Source organism: Acromyrmex echinatior, chromosome 7 (genome assembly GCF_024713525.1).
Source record: "Acromyrmex echinatior isolate Ae372 chromosome 7, ASM2471352v2, whole genome shotgun sequence".
Taxonomy (NCBI): domain Eukaryota; kingdom Metazoa; phylum Arthropoda; class Insecta; order Hymenoptera; family Formicidae; genus Acromyrmex; species Acromyrmex echinatior.
The window spans coordinates 739369-762690 of NC_141858.1; the positions used below are offsets into that span (position 1 = coordinate 739369).

The 23322-nt window shown below is 37.6% G+C and overlaps 1 protein-coding gene and 1 pseudogene across 3 annotated transcripts in view; both read left to right on the forward strand.

Annotated features, from left to right (window-relative positions):
- Positions 1-23322, forward strand: part of Ykt6 (YKT6 v-SNARE homolog) — a 59076-nt gene that overhangs the window by 21672 nt on the left and 14082 nt on the right. The window lies entirely within an intron of this gene.
- On the forward strand, positions 2370-7663 carry LOC147908903 (uncharacterized; annotated as a pseudogene).

A 23322-nucleotide genomic window follows, 5' to 3' on the forward strand; every position in this document is an offset into this window, starting at 1 on the left:
AGCCTCAGAAGGGAGCGCCTTAGATAATGCTAATATAGATAATCCTCGTAACTCGAAAAGTACTTAATGAAAAATAATATATTATAATTTAAAAATAAATTATTATAGTGTTTTGAAAAGCTTTTGACATCAACTATTAGATTCTGGCATCAAAAATAGAATATTCTATTTAAAAAAATCAATTTGACCTTGACCTGATCTTGGCGACGCCACCTAAGGTCAAGCAGATATAATCAGTGAATAGATCTTTTTAAACCCTACAAATTTTGTTCAACTTTTGAAACATTTTTCTCAAAAATGCTTTGCTTTTGAGATATTCGACCGTTTCCAATCTTTTGATATACCCTTATATATAGGGTATCTCAAAACTCGCATACTGCCAACGTATTCTCCGTGAAAATTTAAAACGAAAACGTCTGTATTATAAAGCGATTCGATCAGTAGACTTTGAATGGAGAGATATTGAAGTTGACGAATGGGCGCGCAAAAAAAAAAATGAAATTCTCGTGGTCATGATTGGCACAACCGAGATTAGAGCGAAACACTTCAGACTCTTGCGTCGTGTCAAAGTATGTTTCTCTTTACTCTTTGCATTTAATTTAACCAATTAGTTAAAACTTGTTTAAAATACATCAATTTGTTTCAAAAGTTTAAAAAATTATTTAAAATATTCACAAATTATTTAAAAACAAAAAATTATAAAATGTTAATATTGTTTAATCGGAATTTCCGTTTCCGGTAGAATAGCCGAAATTGTATATTATAAGAGTGGAATTGGCCAGTGAGAGTGTATGAAGGAGAGAGAGGGTGCGTGCGTGCGTGCGTGCGTGCGTGCGTGCGTGCGTGCGTGCGTGCGTGCGTGCGTGCGTGCGTGCGTGCGTGCGTGCGTGCGTGCGTGCGTGCGTGCGTGCGTGCGTGCGTGCGTGCGTGCGTGCGTGCGTGCGTGCGTGCGTGCGTGCGTGCGTGGGTGCGTGCGTGCGTGCGTGCGTGCGTGCGTGCGTGCGTGCGTGCGTGCGTGCGTGCGTGCGTGCGTGCGTGCGTGCGTGCGTGCGTGCGTGCGTGCGTGCGTGCGTGCGTGCGTGCGTGCGTGCGTGCGTGCGTGCGTGCGTGCGTGCCTGCGTGCATGCGTGCGTGCGTGCGTGCGTGCGTGCGTGCGTGCGTGCGTGCGTGCGTGCGTGCGTGCGTGCGTGCGTGTGTGCGTGCGTGCGTGCGTGCGTGCGTGCGTGCGTGCGTGCGTGCGTGCGTGCGTGCGTGCGTGCGTGCGTGCGTGCGTGCGTGCGTGCGTGCGTGCGTGCGTGCGTGCGTGCGTGCGTGCGTGCGTGCGTGCGTGCGTGCGTGCGTGCGTGCGTGCGTGCGTGCGTGCGTGCGTGCGTGCGTGCGTGCGTGCGTGCGTGCGTGCGTGCGTGCGTGCGTGCGTGCGTGCGTGCGTGCGTGCGTGCGTGCGTGCGTGCGTGCGTGCGTGCGTGCGTGCGTGCGTGCGTGCGTGCGTGCGTGCGTGCGTGCGTGCGTGCGTGCGTGCGTGCGTGCGTGCGTGCGTGCGTGCGTGCGTGCGTGCCTGCGTGCGTGCGTGCGTGCGTGCGTGCGTGCGTGCGTGCGTGCGTGCGTGCGTGCGTGCGTGCGTGCGTGCGTGCGTGCATGCGCGCGTGCGTGCGTGCGTGCGTGCGTGCGTGCGTGCGTGCGTGCGTGCGTGCGTGCGTGCGTGCGTGCGTGCGTGCGTGCGTGCGTGCGTGCGTGCGTGCGTGCGTGCGTGCGTGCGTGCGTGCTTGCGTGCGTGCGTGCGTGCGTGCGTGCGTGCGTGCGTGCGTGCGTGCGTGCGTGCGTGCGTGCGTGCGTGCGTGCGTGCGTGCGTGCGTGCGTGCGTGCGTGCGTGCGTGCGTGCGTGCGTGCGTGCGTGCGTGCGTGCGTGCGTGCGTGCGTGCGTGCGTGCGTGCGTGCGTGCGTGCGTGCGTGCGTGCGTGCGTGCGTGCGTGCGTGCGTGCGTGCGTGCGTGCGTGCGTGCGTGCGTGCGTGCGTGCGTGCGTGCGTGCGTGCGTGCGTGCGTGCGTGCGTGCGTGCGTGCGTGCGTGCGTGCGTGCGTGCGTGCGTGCGTGCGTGCGTGCGTGCGTGCGTGCGTGCGTGCGTGCGTGCGTGCGTGCGTGCGTGCGTGCGTGCGTGCGTGCGTGCGTGCGTGCGTGCGTGCGTGCGTGCGTGCGTGCGTGCGTGCGTGCGTGCGTGCGTGCGTGCGTGCGTGCGTGCGTGCGTGCGTGCGTGCGTGCGTGCGTGCGTGCGTGCGTGCGTGCGTGCGTGCGTGCGTGCGTGCGTGCGTGCGTGCGTGCGTGCGTGCGTGCGTGCGTGCGTGCGTGCGTGCGTGCGTGCGTGCGTGCGTGCGTGCGTGCGTGCGTGCGTGCGTGCGTGCGTGCGTGCGTGCGTGCGTGCGTGCGTGCGTGCGTGCGTTGAAGATAGGAAGGGTGAAGGGAGAGGGAAGGGAAGAGAAGGAAGAAAGATCAGGATAAAGAGAGGGAAGAAAGGAGAGGGAAGGGTAAGAGTGAAAGGAAAAGGGAATTAGAAAAAGATGGGAAATGAAAGAGAGGGTGGGGAGATAAAAGAAAGAATATCATAATAAAGGGAGTTAGAGAGGGGGAGAGGAAAAGATGTAAAAGAAAGAATAGGGAATGTGGAAAGATTTGGGAATAGTAGTTGGGGAAGAGATAAAGAAAATAGAGTGGGGTAGAGGAGAAAGAGGGAACATGTGGATAATAAGAGTTGGGAGTGAGGAGATGAAAAGGGAGATTTTGAAGAATGGAAGCTGAAAGGTAAAGAGGTGTGGATAGAAGAAGATTTGACATGGGAGGAAAGAAGGATAAGATAGATAGTGCTTAGAGAGGAGGGGAAGTAGAGTAAGAGAGGGACATTAGGGATTGTGGATATAGGGCATATGGTGGAAATGGGAGGAAGAGAAAGACGACCTAAGAAATGGTAGAGGAAAAAGCTGAAGAGAAGTAAGGGGAAGGGCAATAAATGAAGGAGGAAAAAAAAGGTGAAAGATCGGGTGGAAGAGTCGCAGAAGCAGGGGGAATAAGAGACAGGGGGGAGGCAAGAGGGAGGGGAGGAAAGAGAAGGGAAAGAGGAAATGGAAGAGAAATGTGAGAGAGAAAGAGGATTGAAAATAATCTTCTGAATGTGGCGGGATTGGGAAATGAAGACAGAGAATTTTGGAAAACATTAGAGGGTTGGGAAGTGTTGATCTTGATGGAAACATGAATGGAAGAGAAAAATTTGGGAAAGTTAAAGAAAAATTGTCGAAAGAATACAGGTGGACGGTGCAGAAAGCAAGAAGAAAGAACAAGAGAGGAAGAGCGATGGGAGAAATGATAGTAGGAGTTTAAAAGGAATTAGCAAAGCAAGGAGAGGGAGCAGAGATGAAAGAGGAGGGGATAATAGAAGGAAGAATTAAGTATGGAAAGGGGAAATTAAGAGTAGTATACGTGAATGAGGATATGAAGGGAATACGTGAATGAATGAGGAGAGGAATGGAAAGAAAATTAGAGCTGTTAGGAAGAGGATGGAGGGGAGAGACAAGGAAATAAGAAAGGTGATTGGGATTTTTATGCGAGGACAGGAGAGGATGCAGGGAGGATTAGAGGGGGGAGGTGAGGAATAATTAGAGAGAAGATTGATAGACAAAAAAGTGAATAAGAAAGGAAAGAGATTGATATATAGAGTATATTAAAGAGAGGGGATGGTAAATCGGGGTATCAGGAGTGATGAGAAGGGGAAATGGATGTACACTGGGGATAGAGGGGAGTCTATCATAGACTACGTGCTAGTGAATAAGGAGATAAGGGAGGAAGTGGTGAGTTTGGAGATAGGAAAGTAGGTAGACTCGGATCACTACCCAATAGTGATATGTATGAAAAAAGGGAGAGGGAAAGAAGGATGAATAGAGGAATATAGGACGAGGAAGGAAAAGAATTATTTAAAACAGAATTAGGGAGAGTGGAAATGATAGAGGAAAAAGTACAGGAAATATGGGGAGAACTTGGAACTTGGAGAGTGAGAGAGACAGAAGATAGAAAAGATAGAGGGGAAGAGAGGGGAAGAATGAAAGGATGGAGGTGGGATGAGGAATGTAGAAGGGAAAAAGGGAGGTTAGGAAGGGGTTAAGGGCATGGAGGAAAGGATTGAAAGAGAGACAGGAGTATAGGAGAGAAAAGAGGGAATATAGAGAGTTATGTAAGAGAAAAAGACAAGAGGAAAATGAAAGATGGAAGAGGAAAACAGAGGAAGAATGGAGGGGCAGGTATGGAAAATGATTAACAGGGAAAGGAAAAGATAAAAGGAATTGAATAAGGATATAGAAATAGAAGATTGAGATTTTTTCGTAAACAATTAGACGGAGTAGAAAATAAGGTAATAAGAGGAATAGAGAGAGGGAGAAGGACGGGAGAAGAGGATTTGGAAAGGGAGAAATAAACAGGATAATAAGGAGGCTGAAGGATGGTAAAGCGATAGAAGTGGATGGAGTGCCGAATGAGGTGTGGAGATATAGTGGAGAAGGAATAGAGGAATGGGCGTGATGTTTATGCAACAAAGTATGGAGGGGGGAGGGATGGCCGGAAGAGTGAAGAGAGGGTATAGTCATGCCAATTAAAAAGAAGGGGAGATTGTGGAGGATTATAGGGGGATGGCAATAATGTCGTTGTACAAGGTATATATGACGGCGTTAGGGGAAAGGTTGAGAGAGGAAGTGGAGAGTAAGGGGCTGATTCCACCAAATCAAACGGGGTTTAGAAAGGGGGGATGATAGATAATATATTATATATACGCTAAATTATTTGATAAATAGGATAGAAAAAAGGAAGATTAGAAAAAAGGAAGGAAAAATGACGGCAATGTTTGTAGATTTGAGGACAGCATTTGATTCGGTGGATAGAGGAATGTTGATAAGATCTATGAGGGAAAGAGAAATAAGAGAGGGATTAGTGGAGAAGGTGGAGGAAATATTAAGAGAGATAAGGAATAGATGGGAGATGGGTTAGGAAGGGAGGGTTTTGGACGACAAGGGAGGTAAGACAGGGATATCCGGCAAGCCCAGTACTGTTTAATATATTGATGGCGGATCTAGAAGAGGAAATGAGTAAGGTAAAGTGCGGAGGGATAAGGCTAGGAGAGAACAGAATATATTCGCCGCAGTACGCAGATAATGTGGTGTTGATGGCGAAGGAGGAGGGGGAGATGAAGAGTATGCTAGAAAAGTTAGAAAGGTACTTGGATAGGAAAGGACTTAAGCTAAATGTAAGGGAAGACGAAGGTATCTTAAAGTTCGGGAAGGGTGGAGACAGAATGAGTAGGATGAATTGGTGGTGGAAAGGAAAAAAGATTGAAGAGGTAAAAGAATATATTTACAAATATTTAAAGTATATATAACACGATACATGTCTGAAGTGTCTCGCGCCAATCTCGATTGTGCTGATCTTGACCGCGCGAATTCCTCATGCGCCCATTCGTCAACTTCAATATTTCATTATTCAAATTCTATTCGTCGGATCGCTTTTTGATAAAAAACTTTTCGTCTTAGAATTCCACGAAGAATAGTTGGTAAGTGGAAGTACGCGAGTTGAAACACCCTGTATACAGAATAGTCTCGTAAGTTTTTATATATATATTTAGGGTGATTCAGAATAATGTCCCTGTGTCCATGCAAAGACGTATTTCTGACTGAGGCGATTTTTCCTCTACGAACATTTTATCCGACGCTTATTTTTTGACTTATTAGAACATAAAGTTAGCGAATTACAAGTCGCTAACGGAAGATAAGCAGTGAAGGCGCATTCATCTTCTGACGCGAGCGATCACGAGAGGCATTTATTGAAATCATCTGTCTAAAGACATAGGTTTATTCAGATTTACATAATACATACACACTCGCGCACACGCACACTCTCTTCCCCCATCCATCCCCCTCTTCCTCCCTGCCTCCCTCCCCCTTCCCTATCACCCTCCTCCTCCCTCTTTCCACTCCTCTCTCTTATCTCTTCATCCTGCTTACCCCTCGCCCCCTATGTCACCTAAAATAAATATTTACCAAGATTTACCATTACTTTTTATTGCTTCTCCGATTTCATTGCTACCAACTCAATTCATAAGACTTATGGCGTTTTCGGCCTGACCGAGTTTGTACCAATCTGGGTTGAAGTATATGATATTTCGTGCTCTTCTATTGGTAGAGTATGTAACGTCAATTAACAACGAAGCATTTTCAATCTAAATTGGTGTAAACCCGGTCGGGTCAAAACGCTATTACAAGACAACGTTGAGTTGTTATAAATCATGAAGATACTAGGTGGTTGTATCTATTATGTTTTTGATCCTAGTGGAAATCGAACTTGAGTTATCGAAAGTACCCTTTGTATTAATGTTACATAGTAATATAGTATATTAACAAATATTTCGATTTTTCAGTAACAGGTTAATCTCAGTGTTACAAAAATGTCAAATTATGACATTAATAACATAATTATTAAATATTATTATACATGTTCGCATTTAAAAATATAAACCTTTTGTCGTATAAAAAATCTAACATATGTTGTCAAGATCATGACCCTGAGTGACCTCCAACAGATTTTACCCGGCGCTCGTCTTTCGTTAAAAAGTTATTAACAAAAGTTCTGCTATAAAAAAAAATTCTTTTCTTTAAAATAAATTTTCCCTGCTTTAAAAACAAAAATTTCCTTTGAAAACATTTTCTTATATAATTTTTGTTTTTATATTAGAGAATTTGTTTTTAAAGCAGAGAATTGATTAATTTTGTAACGATTCTCTGCGCTAAGCGAGTTCCACTCCATTTCCTCCCCTACGAAGCGGCGTCCAACTTTTTACGCGAAGCAAGGTCTATTATATTATCTATATAGCTCTATTATGGTAATCGAATAAAGATGTTATAGAAATTAAGTTCGAAAAAATATTTCGGCGCGTGATATATAGAATCGGAATGTATATTAACTCACATAAGAAATATATATATTTAAGCACTATGATCTGCTTCGATTGAAAATAAATATAGCTGATTCTTATTTAAAATTTAAATGGTTTTATTAACGCAAGATTTACATACTTTGATATACTCCTGTGAAGCTAGTCTCCCATTATTAAAAAAAAATAATTTTTTTTTAGAGTTCTGAATAGATTTCCAATAGTTCCAGAGTTCCTGATAGGTTTAAGAAATAGTTCCGTTTAAGAAAGTAAAAAAAAAATGAAAAACCTGAAATTGATACCTAAAAAACAGCCATAATTTTGAAAATATTATTTTTACACATTTTCTCATTAAGATATTTTATAGAACTCTACGAGGGTTACCCGGAACTCTCGACAGAACTGTCAGTCACTCTTCAAAAATTTTTTGCTCTTCTAAATTAGAAAATAGACACTTATAATCGCGTAACAACTTTTTCAATTCAAATTCTACGAATTTTTGTCATAGAATTTCCGACATTTTGCGATTTTTATATTATATGTGCCTGTTTTGTATTTGCCCTTTATGGGGGTGGCACTCCTTTGAGGTAAATTAGTTTTTCTTTTTCGAAGCAAATACTTCCGAAACTATAAGAAATAGTAAAAAAATGTTTGAAATGATTAGTTGCATGGTTTTAGAAATATTTTAAAATACAATAAAAAATAAAAATTTTTTTAAATTTGTTTATTCTCTTTGACTCTTCTTTTTTAATTTTGATTTTTTTTATGATAATGAAAAATATTTTAAGATGAATTCAATTGTGTGTGATATAGTTATTTTCCAATGTATCATTTTTGAAAAATTAAAACATCTCAATACGCTCAAGGTGCATTAAGAATCGAGCGTGGATGGCGAGCGTATAAAGACGTTTTTAATTATTTCTCAAAAATGATAATTTGGAAAATAGCTTTATCATACACGATTTAATTCATCTTATAATAATATTTCTTATTATCATAAAAAAAATCAAAATTAAGAAGAAAAGTCAAGTAGTGAGAATAAACTTAAAATTGTTTTTAAATTTCTTTCCTTTTTTTATTGTAAAATACTTGTGAAACCATGCAACTTTCATTTGAAACATTTTTTTATTCTCTCTTACAGTTTCGGAGATTTCGCTTCGAAAGAGAAAAATTGATTTACTTCGAAGGAGTGTTTCACTTTTTAAAAGTGGAAACGGGCATGTATAAAAAAATCGTATCGCTTATTTTTGTCTGTGAAACAACATATTAAAAACTTATCGAAATTAGAGGGAAATAGTTGGATCCCTTTCTTTGTACAGTATATTGTAGTATTTGTGGTATTTAATCTTTTGTCTTAAATGTACACCATTAATTGTATTTATTTTACAATATTTGAAATGCTGTAATTCATGTTTTAACATCAATTTAACATTATTTGTTTGTTGGATATTTTAGACAAAACGTTCAGTTATTCTTAGAGTGTGGTTGTCATACAAGCAGGATATGTAGGTTTGAAATTTTTATTTGATTAGATGTATCACATTTTTTATTATTTACATTTTGTGATTATTTTTGACTGGTGTATGAATGAAAAGTTAGGTAAAATTAGTGCTTGATGACAAAAATCCGTAGAATTTAAACTGAAAAAGTTAGAGCGATTATAGGTCTCAATTTTCTAATTTAGAAGGGCAAAAAATTTTTTGAAGAGTTCTGACAGTTCTGTCGAGAGTTCTCGGTAGCCCTCGCAGAGTTCTATAAAATATCTTAATGAGAAAATTGTGTAAAAATAATATTTTCAAAATTATGGCTGTTTTTTAGGTATCAATTTCGGGTTTTTCAATGACGTTTTTTTTTTTACTTTCTTAAACGGAACTATTTCTTAAACCTATCCAGAGACTCTGGAATTATTGAAAATGTTGAAATGCCCTGATGAAAACGGCAAGGTTTACAAAATATTAACAATGGATAAAAACACGATAACCATAAATCTTCTGATATTTTTGAATGTAAGAAAGTAATAATCAATGGAATGTAAAACTTAATTAATTTAGGTTATGTTACATTTGAGGCTTAATCCTTAAATGCCACGTCAAAAAAAATCACGTAAATGCCACACGGGATTAATTGAACTCCATGAAATAGTGTAATCATTCCTAGAGTTTTCAATATTTTGCTTTGAAAATTTGTTTGGATACTTCAAAGAAGATGTTATTGCAGTTATGATGAAAGTTTATTGTGAATAAAATTAAAAAAGAAAAGTAGTTAAAATTGAAGAGGCATACTCCTTTTAGACAAATAAATCGCATATTTTTTTTAATTTTTAATATTTTTCGCTAAAAATTTAGAATTGTACTCCTGAGATAGTATTTTTTTAGATAAAAGTCTGACATTAGATATTTTAAAAAAGGTATTTATTTTGCGAAATGAATGGGGAAATTTGAAAGAAAACACAATTAACGATTTATTTAATCTAATATATTTAGTAATAAAGTTATGCAAAAGTATTTTAGGCACATAAATTTACAAAAGTATGTACAAATATTACAAAAAGTACGAAAATATTGATTTTATTCTAGTTCAGAACATTCGATGCAAAGATAAAGGTAGTGCTTATCGCACATCGGCCTGTGGCACGAAGGGCATTGCGCTTTCATTTTTTAGTCTTGTTTACATTGGCAAAGTCCACACTTCATCTTGATAGGTAAATACAACTTTTCTTCTCCTTTGTTTTCGGCTATAGATTTGTATTTAGAATAGCTGTAATTGTGACTTTGAGATCACATTCGGATTACTGGCTCGAGTATGCAAGAACGGCGCAATTAAATGCAACGCCAACTTTTGTAAGTAGTTCTTAGCCGATACTTTTTCATTGCGTTGGAGATCATCAAGCACTTCAATATGCGTATTTAGGCAGCTTGATCAAGCGTCTCTAAGAAATAATGCATTCACTAGCGATCAGTATTTGAAATCTAGACATTACGCGCTGGGCAGTCCTATAGGCACGAATAGCGTGGTACATATACTTGAGTTTCTTGCAGGGCCTCTTAAATTCCACTTGTAACCATTTTTTCCTCTAAGTATTGTAGATGGTTAAACCCAACCTCAACCTCTAGGAAGTTCAGTTTGATATTCGACTTGATGCGTTCACGCTTCTAAAAGTTGCTGCTCCAAACTGGCATTCTCGAGATCATCGTCGCCTTCCTCTATCGCATTTTCTGTAGAGCTAGATATAGAAGGATCGTAATCGTTCATATCGTCTGACACATGATCTTCTTTCTCTGAAGATGCTGCGTCCATGACTATTGCATTTTCATCATCTTCCTCTATCATCAGCTCCTCTCGGACAGTCCGACTTTGCAAATTATACTCCATCTAATTATTCATGAAAAAGTTATAATTACAACACTAAGAAAATTTTACAGCACGCAGTAATACTTACAATTCAAAATAATGAAGTTTACACAAAATCGTGAATAAAAAAAATCGCTTCGATTTTTACTTTACACGACTTAAATGATACAGTGGGGTATTTTGAACCCCGTCTCAAAATATATCGTTCCTGCTCGGCCGATATACAGAGACCGATTTGCCGCGAACTTTTCAATTGGTAGTTGAGGATCTAAATTAACGGTAGATAGAGTCACAAGTTCGATTTACAGTGGGATTATAAGATATATATTGATTGAAAAAATCTTGGGGTCTTTTGGATCCCCAGTGGCATTTAAGAGTTAAGTAAGGATGGCAACGATTTAATTACGTAGAGGAGAGGGGGGGGGGCATGAATTCTCCGGTCCTGGATAAATTTCATCTCTGATTAGTATTAAATCCAAAATTGAAACAAAAAATAAAGTAGGAGTGCGTTCAGAAATTAAATACATACGCTCAAATAACAGTAATGCACATTTTTACTATACTATAGTATACATAATGTAAATTGTAGCGTACAGTTATCTGGACATAATTCTGAATGCATTCCAAGGATGAATGGTAACTTAGTCTAGAGAGAATAAGAAAAGTGGTACATATTAGGAAGAAGGAAATTCACGAAGGGAAAATGTGAGACCAAAACAATTCTATATCGCTCTACTTACTTAATCGTTTAATCTATTTTTTATTTTGTTTAAGCAGTTTAAAAATATTTTTTTTAATAAGAAACGATTCGTGTATATCTCTAAAATTTGCACATAATCTCAATCAAATTCATAGTTTTTAAATAAACGGTAGTCCAAAATAATAGAAAAGGGTCCACGTTTTTTATCCACATAGGTTTGCTTTATATTAGTAAAAAATTTTATATTAATATTATAAAAAAAGAAATCCTACAGAATTAATCTATAGACTATGATTAGTGTGTGTTACCGATTATATTTTCGATTTACTTTGATTTTAAAAAAGAGAGATTGATATATTAATCATTAGTTTTTAGAATAATTTCCGTAATGTCTCTATTTGATTATCTATAAATTATTTCGCAATGGGGATCTGTATGTTTGATAGCTTGTTTATCGATCCCTGTGCTCTAAAGATTCACGTAAAAAAAATTACTATTGTACATGCATTCAGGGATACGTTATTAATACTATTTGTTATTTTATCCATATTGGAGAAAAATTTCTATGGAATTTGTTAGCTCAAAATTATATACAGAATATATTTATTTCGAAATTGTTTCGATTATCTGATGTGAAAACTTAAAGTTTTTTTTAAAAGTTCGTTTTTTAAAAAATTCCTACTTTTTGCGACCCGCGGATTAAATAAAAGCATTCTGATTTTAATTGCTCATAACTCCGTTAAAAATCATCGTATCGTAATTAATGAAATAGATTCTTAAAGCTTCAAACGTTGTTGTATCAAGTAATGTAATTGCCAATTTAAAAAAATAGAATATATAATACATTTGAGCTAAAAATGTGATATTACTTTTTTCATTGCGCAATGATTATAATAACCATTCAAAAATAGAGATTTCAAGTTTTAAAATCCTTTTTAAAAATTTTGATCATTTTTAACAAAGATATTATATATATAAATGTGATATAAGATATTATAAATGTAATGTTATCAGATTGTGTTACTATCTTGCATTTGAACCCCTCCTCAGCTCTCCAATCGATTGGCAGATCGCGCCAAGAACGGCTATGTAATGTCATATTTTAAGAAAATTTTTTGGATTGCAAAGTAAGTTTTTTTTTCGTAAGTTTTACGGATTTTTTATGTTTTTGTTATTATACCTATCATTTTTTTCATTGTGCAATAGTTTTGTGTGCACATTTGGCTTTATTATTTTGTAAGCAACCTTTTCTATTATATTATTTTATCACATTATTTAAAAGATTATCGTGGAAAAGATTAGGTGGTCTACAATGAATAATTTTGATGTAATGAACAATGAACCGTAGTATATTGTAGACCACATAATCCTTTTTACGATACTCTTCAAAATAATAATTCAGTGTAATAATTATTTAGAATGCGGCCCCTCTCCCTCCCACGTAAAATCTCAATAAAAAATATCTCATTTGATGCGTTTTCACTTAAAACGAAAGTTCGCCCTTGTGAATCCTCACCATCTTATAATTATCTATTTTATAAATAAATATTTTAAAATATGGCAAAACTAAAATAATTCCAATTTGCAGTATAAAACATGTAGTTTATTATATAAAATGATTGTATACGCACCCCTTGTATACAATGAACTTCTCGATTTTTTAAATAATCGAAATTGTGGCTAAATATTATATAAAAAATAACTTAAAAGTTACAGTATACTTAAAAGTTATGTTTACAATATGTAGCCAACTAAATTCATAAACTGTATGCCAAAACTCAGATTTTCAATTTAATAATTGAAAGAGATATAAGCCTCTGAAATTTGCACGGTTCATTGTTGGACTACTTACTCTACTGGATAATGCAAATGAATAATGCAAATGCCGGCCGTATAACTTTCGAACCTCATAATTCGAAATGTATTTAACGAAAAAATATTTTATTATAGCGTTTTGGAAAGTTTTTGAAATAAGCTACAAGAATTCGCAATAAAAAATGCCGTTAAAAAAATTGTATGTAACATGAACCTGACTTTAAGGATTTCTTTTCAAAGTCAACCAACCTTATCGTCTTTTTTTCCCCTTGAAATCATAAAACTTGTTGAAATCATAAAACGCTAACTGCGTACGATCTACGAATAAACTTATTCCATGGATGTGCACATTAACGTTTTACCGCGCACACTCCTCGCGCATGGCTTTTTCTCGCCATATCGTTGTTGTCCGCGCGATTTGCCTTCGGCACGCACGTTTGTATATTCTGTTAGTAAAAGTCATATAGTGACCACTCACATACTCTTGTTCGTCTCTCACATCTCCACTACGTTTCCCTGTAAAACCTTAACAAAACTTTTGTCTGAAACATTTTTTGAAAAAATTTCTCCTTCTCGAGATATTCGCGTGTATTGACTAAAATGGCCTACTCTGCATGTATATATATATATATATATATATATATATATATATACACACACGCGCGCGCGCACGCACACACGCAGGATATTCTATCCATAGTTTATTCAAAAGAAATCTTTTTAATCATTGTAAAAAAGTTTTTCTTAATAATTTTTTGGAACAACGAGACATAAAACTTAATATAGGAATAATATGAAATTTGTCTGAATATGGCTTCCGGTATTCGTTTTTAAGAAATCATTGAGCAAAGTAAGTAACAAAGTAATTAAAGTCACAATATTTTTCGACCGGCGGCAGTAGCGAAGACGGGAAGCATTTTATATTGTATATAAAAAAACTTGTATAAACACATTGACATTTATGGAATATCTTATACTATGAAAGTGAAATAAATTTTCATAAAAATTTTCATAATGGTGAGCACTAATGTGCTCATTAGGTTGAGCACAACTGCAGTCCAAGAACGTTTTTAAATCGAAAAATGTTTCAGACAAAAGTTTTTTTACTTCGAAGAGAACATAATTCGAGGAGGAGATGGTATCATTGGTTTGACCTTGGCATTAAGATCAAGGCAAGGTCACTTTGAATTTTTTTAATGGAATTTTTTTTTACATATTCCTATAGCTTACTTCAAGAGCTTTTCAAAACATTATAATTAAAAATTAAAATTTTATAAAATATAGTTTATGAGTCAACGCTAGTTGATAGGTGGTTATAATTAATTAAAAGTTAATAAAAAATCGTACATAAAAATATATATGTTTCGATCAAATCATTTTCAATATGAAACATTAAAATTGAAATAAAAATAAAAATAAAAATAAAGAGGTGATAAAGATTTACATAAAATAATTAATAAATTAAATATAGATTTAATAACCGTTAGAAATGTCATTCGAATTAAAAGTATTGTGAATTCGCATATATTTTCGATATCATTAAAAGAGATCGCATCCTAACTGACATAATAAAACGTTCGTAAAAATTAATTGTATCTTCCAATTTCGGTTTCGAGAATTGTTTTCTTTTCGTCCATATAGGTCTTGCGGACATTCTTTTGAATCGCTGAATACGAATCTGACATAAAAATAGGGCAAATTTTCAATCTAGAGCGAAAAAACAACTCATTTTTTCTCATTTTTGATCCATTTTTTTAGATCTAGATTGAAAATACTGCGATGCGAACATGCATTGCGGTCACATTTTTATGCTTTATGGCCATATGCGTTAAGCAAACATATATTGTAACATATATTACGTTCATTACGCCAAGGAAGAAACTGCGAGGGCAAGTCAATAAGTTCTTAGAAAATTTGTCAGAGGGCACTCGTAGTGTCATGTCACATTACTTTTTGACAAGTAGCATCTTTCAACTGATTACTGTCAAATTTTGAGCGGAATTCATCGCGTGGTTTCATTTCTGTAAATGATTAAAGCGAATAACCTTTGTATTTTTTGCAAAATGGAAAAAAACGAGTTTTGTGATCAAACATCTACATATGAAAGGTTTAACACCGAAAGAAATCAAAGCTGAGTTGGATAATGTTCATAACACTGCATCAGCGTTTGTGCTATATACAATTGGGTGAATGAATTTAAATGTGGTTGTACATCCACATGTGATGCACCTCGTTCGAGACGTCCAATTGAGGCTGCTACGCCAGAAATTATCGATAAAGTCCACGATATTGTTTTGACTGATCGACGAGTGAAAGTGCGCGAGTTTGTTGAGGCCACAAGCATATCACATGGCACAGTGATTTTAATTTTGCACGAATAAAATTGGGTATGAAAAAGCTGTCGCAAGATGGGTGCCGCGTTTGCTTACTGTGGACTAAGTGCAACCGTGTGACGATTTTAAAACAATGTTTGGAGATTTGAACAATGTTTCAATGTAAGAATGAACGTCCAGATGAATTTCTGCGTCGATTCATTACTGTGGACGAAACATGGATCCATTACTTCACACCCGAGATGAAGGAACAGTCAAAATAATGGACTTCACCGAATGAACCAGCTCTGAAGAAGGCGAAGATCGTGAAGTCGGCCGGAAAAGTGATGGCCACAGTTTTTTGGGATGCACGCGGTATAATTCATATTCGATTACCTTCCGTCGAAGCAAACAATCAATGGCGATTACTACGCAGCCTTATTGGACCGTTTCAACAACATTTTAAAGAAAAAACATCCCCATTTGGTGAAGAAGAAAGTGCTCTTCCATCAAGACAATGTATGGGTTCACATGTGCCTGGCACCGATGGCCAAATTCAACGAATTCCGCTACTTGCTTCCCAGCATATTCGCCAGATTTAGCTCCCTGCGACTATTTCCTTTTTCCAAACCTGAAGAAATGGTTCGGAGGAAAGAGATTCATCACTAGAGAGCAGCTCATCGCCGAAACGGAAGCTTATTTTGGGGTTGGGCAAATCATATTATTCGGATGACTTGAAAAAGTTGGAGAATCGTTGGATCAAGTGCATCGAGCTGAAAGGAGACTATGTTGAGAAATAAAAATGAATCGATCAAAAAAATGTATTTTACTATGTTTTTCTAAAAAAAACTTATTGATTTGCCCTCATAGCCTTAAATGCTACACTTATTGTTAGATATATAATATACTCATGGCACTTTTCAATTCCTGATATTTCCTGAAATCCTCGTCGCAAATTATTTAAAATTTTATGGAATATAAAGATTAAAATCATGAAGTTTCTTTTCTAATTCGAGACGATAGCCATCTTTTAAAAACAAAAAGATTTTTGTCTTAGAAATAAAAAGGCCCAGATATGTCATATTCGAAAATATTTTTAAGAGCTAATAACTGTATGACTTTAATGACTTTTTAATAATTATATTAATGGCATAATTTATCATTTTTGTAACACTGAGGATAAATCTATTATTATAGGATTTGAAACATTTGTTGGTATAGTATGTAACTGTAAAATGTATTAATATTGTACTAACTGTGAGTATAAGTTAAAGTAAATTAATATATTATACAATGGTATAGCATTTATTACATCAGCTTACAAGCCCGCTTTTCCACGATGTTTGAATTTATTCATGATGACTTTGTTTACAATTTGAATTAAATAAAAGTTAGTAAAAGTATTAGGGGATCTAGTACCAATGACTTTGACCTTGACATATGTTGTCAAGGTTATAACCCTGAGTGACTTCTAATAAGTTTTAGCTTACGTGTTATTCGTTACTTGTTATTCGTTAAAAAGTTATTAATAGTGAAATTTAGCAATTATTTCCTTGCTTTACATGAAGAGTAGCAGATAACTTTAGACACTGAGAGAGGTACAGGGTGGGCCATCTATTGGTACGTTTTTAAAAATGCGATCAAATGAGCATACATTGATATTTTTTATTAATTTTTTTTTTGTTGTGAAGCTAAAAGTATCCGCGTCAAGAATGAAAAACGATTTCGTTCATGTGGCTCCCTCTACTGGCCTTACAGTATGCCATTCGGTCACCCCAATTATTAATGACATTTTGGACTACCTCGGCGCCAATTTCACTCAAAACAGTCGTAATATTGTTTTTCAAAGCTGGAATTGTCTCACACTTTGGGCCACAGCCTCAATATTCTCGGGTGTGCGCACTGTCCGAGCTCTGGGACCACTTCTGTCATCCACTAACATCCCTTTCTCACGAATTTTCCTCACCAATTTGCGTATAGCTCCTTCGGTGGGTGCTCTATCACGACCCATATTTCTTTTCAAAATTCGTACAGTTTCGGCGACACAGCACTGACTTTGAAAATAAGTTTTTAAAATTTCAAAACGCTCTTCAAGAGAAAACATGTTATTTCGTGCCGCGGACGGTATGACTAATAAACTGTCAAAATTTCGGGTCTGTAGCTCGTTCGGTGTTGCCATACGACGAAATTCAAAAACGTACCAATAGATGGCCCACCCTGTATATGCAACTTTCCATGCAAAGCGACGTGGAAAGTCGTACATCCCTTGTCATGGGAGGGGAGATGGGGAAGTTGCTTCACATGGAAGTTGCGCGTCCCTAAACAGGGGGAAGTCGGGTAAGAGTCGTTTCGTGTGAAAAGTCGTACGCATCGCAGCAGGGGGAGGGGGACGTGGAATGGAAATCGCTTCGTAGACATAGTATAATACAGTGAATCATTATATCCTCATTGTTTGCCTACGTTAAACAAGGATGAAACGATTCTCTGTGTCTGACTATATCTTTGCTGGAAAGCACTCGTGATGTGTGCAGTTGGACGATGTCTCTCTCTAAATCTCCGCCCTCTCTGTCTATGGATGTCACATGGGATTCAAAGGCTACAATGTGTATAAATGCAAAACATGGGGCGGTATTCATAGTTCCGTTTTTATTTTAAACCGTCTTAATAATGTCTTAAGATATTAATATAGTCCTCGGATTGACTTATGACATCTTAAGATTGTATTTAAAACAATCTTAAATATAAGAAATATAAAAATTGAAAGCAACTTTCGAGAATGTCAAAAATAAAAATAAAGAAAAGAGCTAATGAGAGTTTTATCGTGGTAAGTCGTGCGAGAAAGAGATTTATTGAAATGATATTGAAATTCGATGAGATCAGACGGCTTCCAGTCGAGCCACCTTCAATCTGATTATTGTGAGGATAGGAGGCTATCGATAAAGAATATCTCTTAATTTAACTACGTAATAAAGTAAACTCTTTAATGGCTGTGAATGTACGATACATCGCACTCGTGTGTATACAAGGAATAATATATATAGTAGGGCGTGTCCAGAGTTGCCAACACCGAAGTTGTCAAGTCACGATCTCGTACTGCCATCTACCTATCTTCGAGATCGTTTCCTATTGGTCTCTGAATCCTAGTAATTTTTATGTCTGCTTATCTATACCTATTAACAAAAAATCTTATATTTATACAATAAAAACAACCTCTCACAATCAGCCCCCTTGGTTTTATTGATTCATGGTTGACATAAATTTCTTTACATTTTTTAGTAAAGTGGGGCCACTTAAGGGTTTAGTCAAACAATCTGCTCTCATGTTATCTTTTGGCTCATGTCTAACGAGAATGTTCTGTTCTTTCACTGTCTCTCGGATGTAATGGCATCTTCTATTCATGAGTTTAGATTTTGTTTTGAAATTTCCACCATTAGCTAGTCTGACGGCGTTCAAATTGTCGCATCTCAGTTCACACTGTATCTCATTCGATAATCCAATCTCTTGCAATAGTTTGGCAGTCCATGTAAGCTCGTTTACTCCTTCTAACATTGCCTCTAATTCACTTTCTGTGGAAGATAATGCAACTCTCTTTTGTTTCCTGCATCTCCAATGTACTAAATCTCCATTCCAATAAAGTAGGATTCCATTGAACGATTTGGCATCTTCTGTTCTGTCCCACGACGCATCGGTTTCGCATTCTAATTTTTTAATTTTTCTTTGCTTCCCAAACTGTAGTTGATAATTGATAGTTCCTTTCAAATATCGAAGGATCCTCTTCAGTCCTGTCATGTGTATTGTTCTTGGGTCAGTATTGAATTGTGATAAGCAACTTAATGCGAAAGACAGATCTGGTCTGGTATGGACGCTTAAATACATCAGTCGTCCCATTAATTCTTGATAAGTTCGGACGTCAACTCTTTCGCTCTCTTTGTACTCTTCCATTTTTACGTTTAAATCCATTGGAGATCTTACGATGTTACATTCTTCCATCTCGTATAATTCAAGTAATCTTTTTATATAATTCTTCTGATCTACATACACCTTGCCTTCTTCTTGTGTCACTTCCATTCCGAGTACACTTTTTGCTTCTCCGAGATCTTTAATTTCCATATACTGTTCAATCTTTTTCATGAATCCTCTTTCGAATTCATCATCGCTTGATACTGTTATCATATCATCAACGTGAATACCGCAATATACGAATCTATTTTTTTCTATTGCATAGAATAAACACGGATCTTCTTTAGAATATTTCATTCCGCATTTAATCATAATCTCTGTTAGAAATTCGTTCCAACATTTTCCGGCCTGTTTGAGACCATAAATGCTTCTTTTTAATTTACACACTTTTTCGTGGTTTTCTTGTATCCCATCTGGTAGTTCCATGTAAATCTCTTCCTTTAACTTCCCGTGTAAATATGCGGTTTTTACATCGTAAATCTTCATTCTTCTCTGTTTTTGGGCAGATATACTGAATAGCAATCTTATTGTTTCAGTTTTTACCACAGGAGCGAACGTCTCATCATAATCCACTCCAGGACGTTGTCCGCACCCTTGGGCCACCAATCGTGCTTTATATCGTCGCTTTCCATTTGGATCTTCCTTGATGTTGAATACCCATTTGCTCTTGATCACTTTCTTATTTTTAGGTCTAGTTACAGTGTTCCATACTTCATGTTTTTCCATTGATTTTAATTCTTCAAATATTGCCTGTTTCCAATGTACCCATTCACTTGATTGTTTCGCTTCTTGAATATTCTTCGGTACTTCATTCTCCATTGTCATCAATGCCATCTGCTGCCCTTTGATTCTCTCAGACCTTCTAAGATTTCTGTATTCCCCTTCTTCCCTTTGTTCCTCTCTCATTTGTTGTTTTCGAACTTCTATCATTTCTTTTGTAGTCCCTTTTGGTCTTCCTCTATTTTTCTTTTCCATCTGTTGTATTTCTGTTTCCATATCTTCGTTCTCTGATGTGATGTCATCGCTCTCATTTTCTGAAGATTCTCCTATAACTGCGTCTTCATATTCACTGCTTTCATCTTCTGTTCTTGCATTTTCTTCATTTTCTTCGATCCCTTCTTCTTCTTTAGTTTCTTTTTCATCTCTGCACTCTAATCCTATAACTATTAATTCTTCTTTCTTAATTTTTTTAGAATTTTCGGTATTTAATAACTCACATCCGTTCCTAGTCTCATCAAAACCTTACATCACAATCAGCTTTTACTTTTCCATTTTCGGGAATGTATATTCTGTACGTATTGTTCATTGCATATCCAATAAATATTCCTTTAATAGCTTTGGGATCAAACTTCTTTCTTTGTGGTTCCTTGTTTAATAAATATGCTACGCATCCGAATCTCCTCATATATTTTACATTCGGTCTCCTACCATTCCAAATTTCATAGGGTGTCTTCCCATGCACAGATGTCTTGCTTCTATTTTTTATATGCACTGCTGTACACGCTGCTTCAGCCCAAAAAACTAGCGGCATTTGTGAGTCTGTCATCATTGTTCTTGTCATTTCTATTATTGACTTGTTAGCTCTTTCTACCACACCATTACACTGGGGTGTTCTTGCCGGGTTTAATTCGTGTTTTATTCCTTTCTGGCTGAACCACTCTTGTAAGTTCTTTCCTACGAATTCTCCTCCATTATCAGATCTGATAGCCTTTAACTTCATTCCAGTTTGATTCTCTTTCAGTAAAATTAGCTTCTTTAATTTTTCACCAGCTTCATTTTTTTCTTTTAAAAAATCGATAAATATTACTCCCGAATAGTCGTCGATAATGGTAAATATGTATCTCTTACCGCCATATGACGACGGATTTATGGGACCTACTAGATCTATATGCCATAGTTCCATTATTTTGTTGGTTTTTCTATGTGTTAATCTGGGATGCGCTTTACGGCACATTTTTCCTTCCACGCATGTCTCACATTGACTTATCTCCTTGTCTGTTTCTTTTAATCCTGTCACTAGATCTTCTTTTTTCATTTCTTCGATGATCTTCTTGCTTGTGTGTCCGAATCTCTTATGCCAAATGTCCATTTCTTCTGTTCTCGCTGCTGTTTCATTTTTTATCAGACGATTTGACATAGTACGCATTCTCCTCCCTGACGGCTGTCATTTTTATCTCATCCTTGTTCCTATAAACAATGGCTCCATATTTATCAAATTCTACTTTGTAACCATGATCGGTGATTTTTGCTACCGATAATAAATTTATATTAATGTCTGGTACACATAATACAGGGTGGGCCATCTATTGGTACGTTTTTAAAAATGCGATCAAATGAGCATACATTGATATTTTTTATTAATTTTTTTTTTGTTGTGAAGCTAAAAGTATCCGCGTCAAGAATGAAAAACGATTTCGTTCATGTGGCTCCCTCTACTGGCCTTACAGTATGCCATTCGGTCACCCCAATTATTAATGACATTTTGGACTACCTCGGCGCCAATTTCACTCAAAACAGTCGTAATATTGTTTTTCAAAGCTGGAATTGTCTCTGGATTATCCGCATAACATCGGTCTTTAACGGCACCCCACAGGAAAAAGTCCAGCGGTGTCAAATCGCAGCTACGCGCAGGCCAATTGACATCTCCTGAACGGCTGATTATGCGGTTGTTGAACTTGGTGCGCAGAAGGTCGATGGTAAGTCGGCTTGTATGGCATGTGGCGCCATCTTGTTGAAACCAAAGGTCGTCCACATTCATAGTGTCGATTTGAGGCCATAAAAAGTTGGTCAACATGGCTCTGTAGCGTTCGCCATTGACGGTAACGGCGTTTCCAGCATCATTTTCGAAGAAAAATGGGCCAATTATGCCACCACTCCAAAATCCACACCAAACTGTGACTCTTGGAGGATGCATTGGTCTCTCTACGATTGTGTGTGGCTGTTCCGAGCCCCAAATCCGGCAATTTTGCTTGTTCACATATCCGCCGAGATGGAAATGAGCTTCGTCCGAAAAGATGATTTTTCGACCAAAATCGACGTCATTATTGAGCTGGTCTATAGCCCACACAGCAAACTGATATCGAAGCGGATGGTCATTTGCTTTCAACTCCTGAGTCATCTGGATCTTGTAGGCGAATAATCCGAGGTCTTTGTGCAGTATTCTCCTCTGGTGCGACTAATGCTCAGTTGCTGCGATCGGCGTCGAGTTGAAGTCGTCGGATTCTGTCTCACACTTTGGGCCACAGCTTCAATATTCTCGGGTGTGCGCACTGTCCGAGCTCTGGGACCACTTCTGTCATCCACTAACATCCCTTTCTCACGAACTTTCCTCACCAATTTGCGTATAGCTCCTTCGGTGGGTGCTCTATCACGACCCATATTTCTTTTCAAAATTCGTACAGTTTCGGCGACACAGCACTGACTTTGAAAATAAGTTTTTAAAATTTCAAAACGCTCTTCAAGAGAAAACATGTTGTTTCGTGCCGCGGACGGTATGACTAATAAACTGTCAAAATTTCGGGTCTGTAGCTCGTTCGGTGTTGCCATACGACGAAATTCAAAAACGTACCAATAGATGGCCCACCCTGTACATTTCTTAACCGTATTCTATCTTCATTAAAATTCTGTTTTATTACTATTTCACCTCGATCATCTGAGGTTAGTTTTTTTCCTTCTTTGTCAGCCAAGATAATGTCTCTTGTATCGTCCTCTATATTATCAAATACGACTTTATTGCTTACCATATGACTTGTTGCACCTGAATCTAATAGCCATATATAACCTTTTTTTATTTCATGCTCAGGCTCTTTATTTACTTTTGTTGTACTCACGTGTGATCGATCTCTTACAGTTAATACCGCTTCATCTGTAATTTTTAATGTACTTTCATTATATCCTTGACTACGTCCTCTTCCTCTTCCTCTTGAGATTCCTCTAAATCCTCTTCCACGTGAAACGTTTCTCTTCTGTTCTCTGCAATCAACCGCGATGTGATTGTATCCCTGGCAATTAAAGCACTTCTTCCTGTTACGACATTCACTTGATTTGTGACCACTCATTCCGCAATTGTAGCATGTATAGTTATTTCTTGATTTATCTCTGGCTTTTCTTACATATTCTTCTTTCGATGTTTTTTCATCTTTATGTTTGTCTCTTCGTATTTCCTCTTGTTTTAATGCATATCTTATGTCATTTATGGTTAGCTCCCTCTGTGTTTCAAACACTCGTACA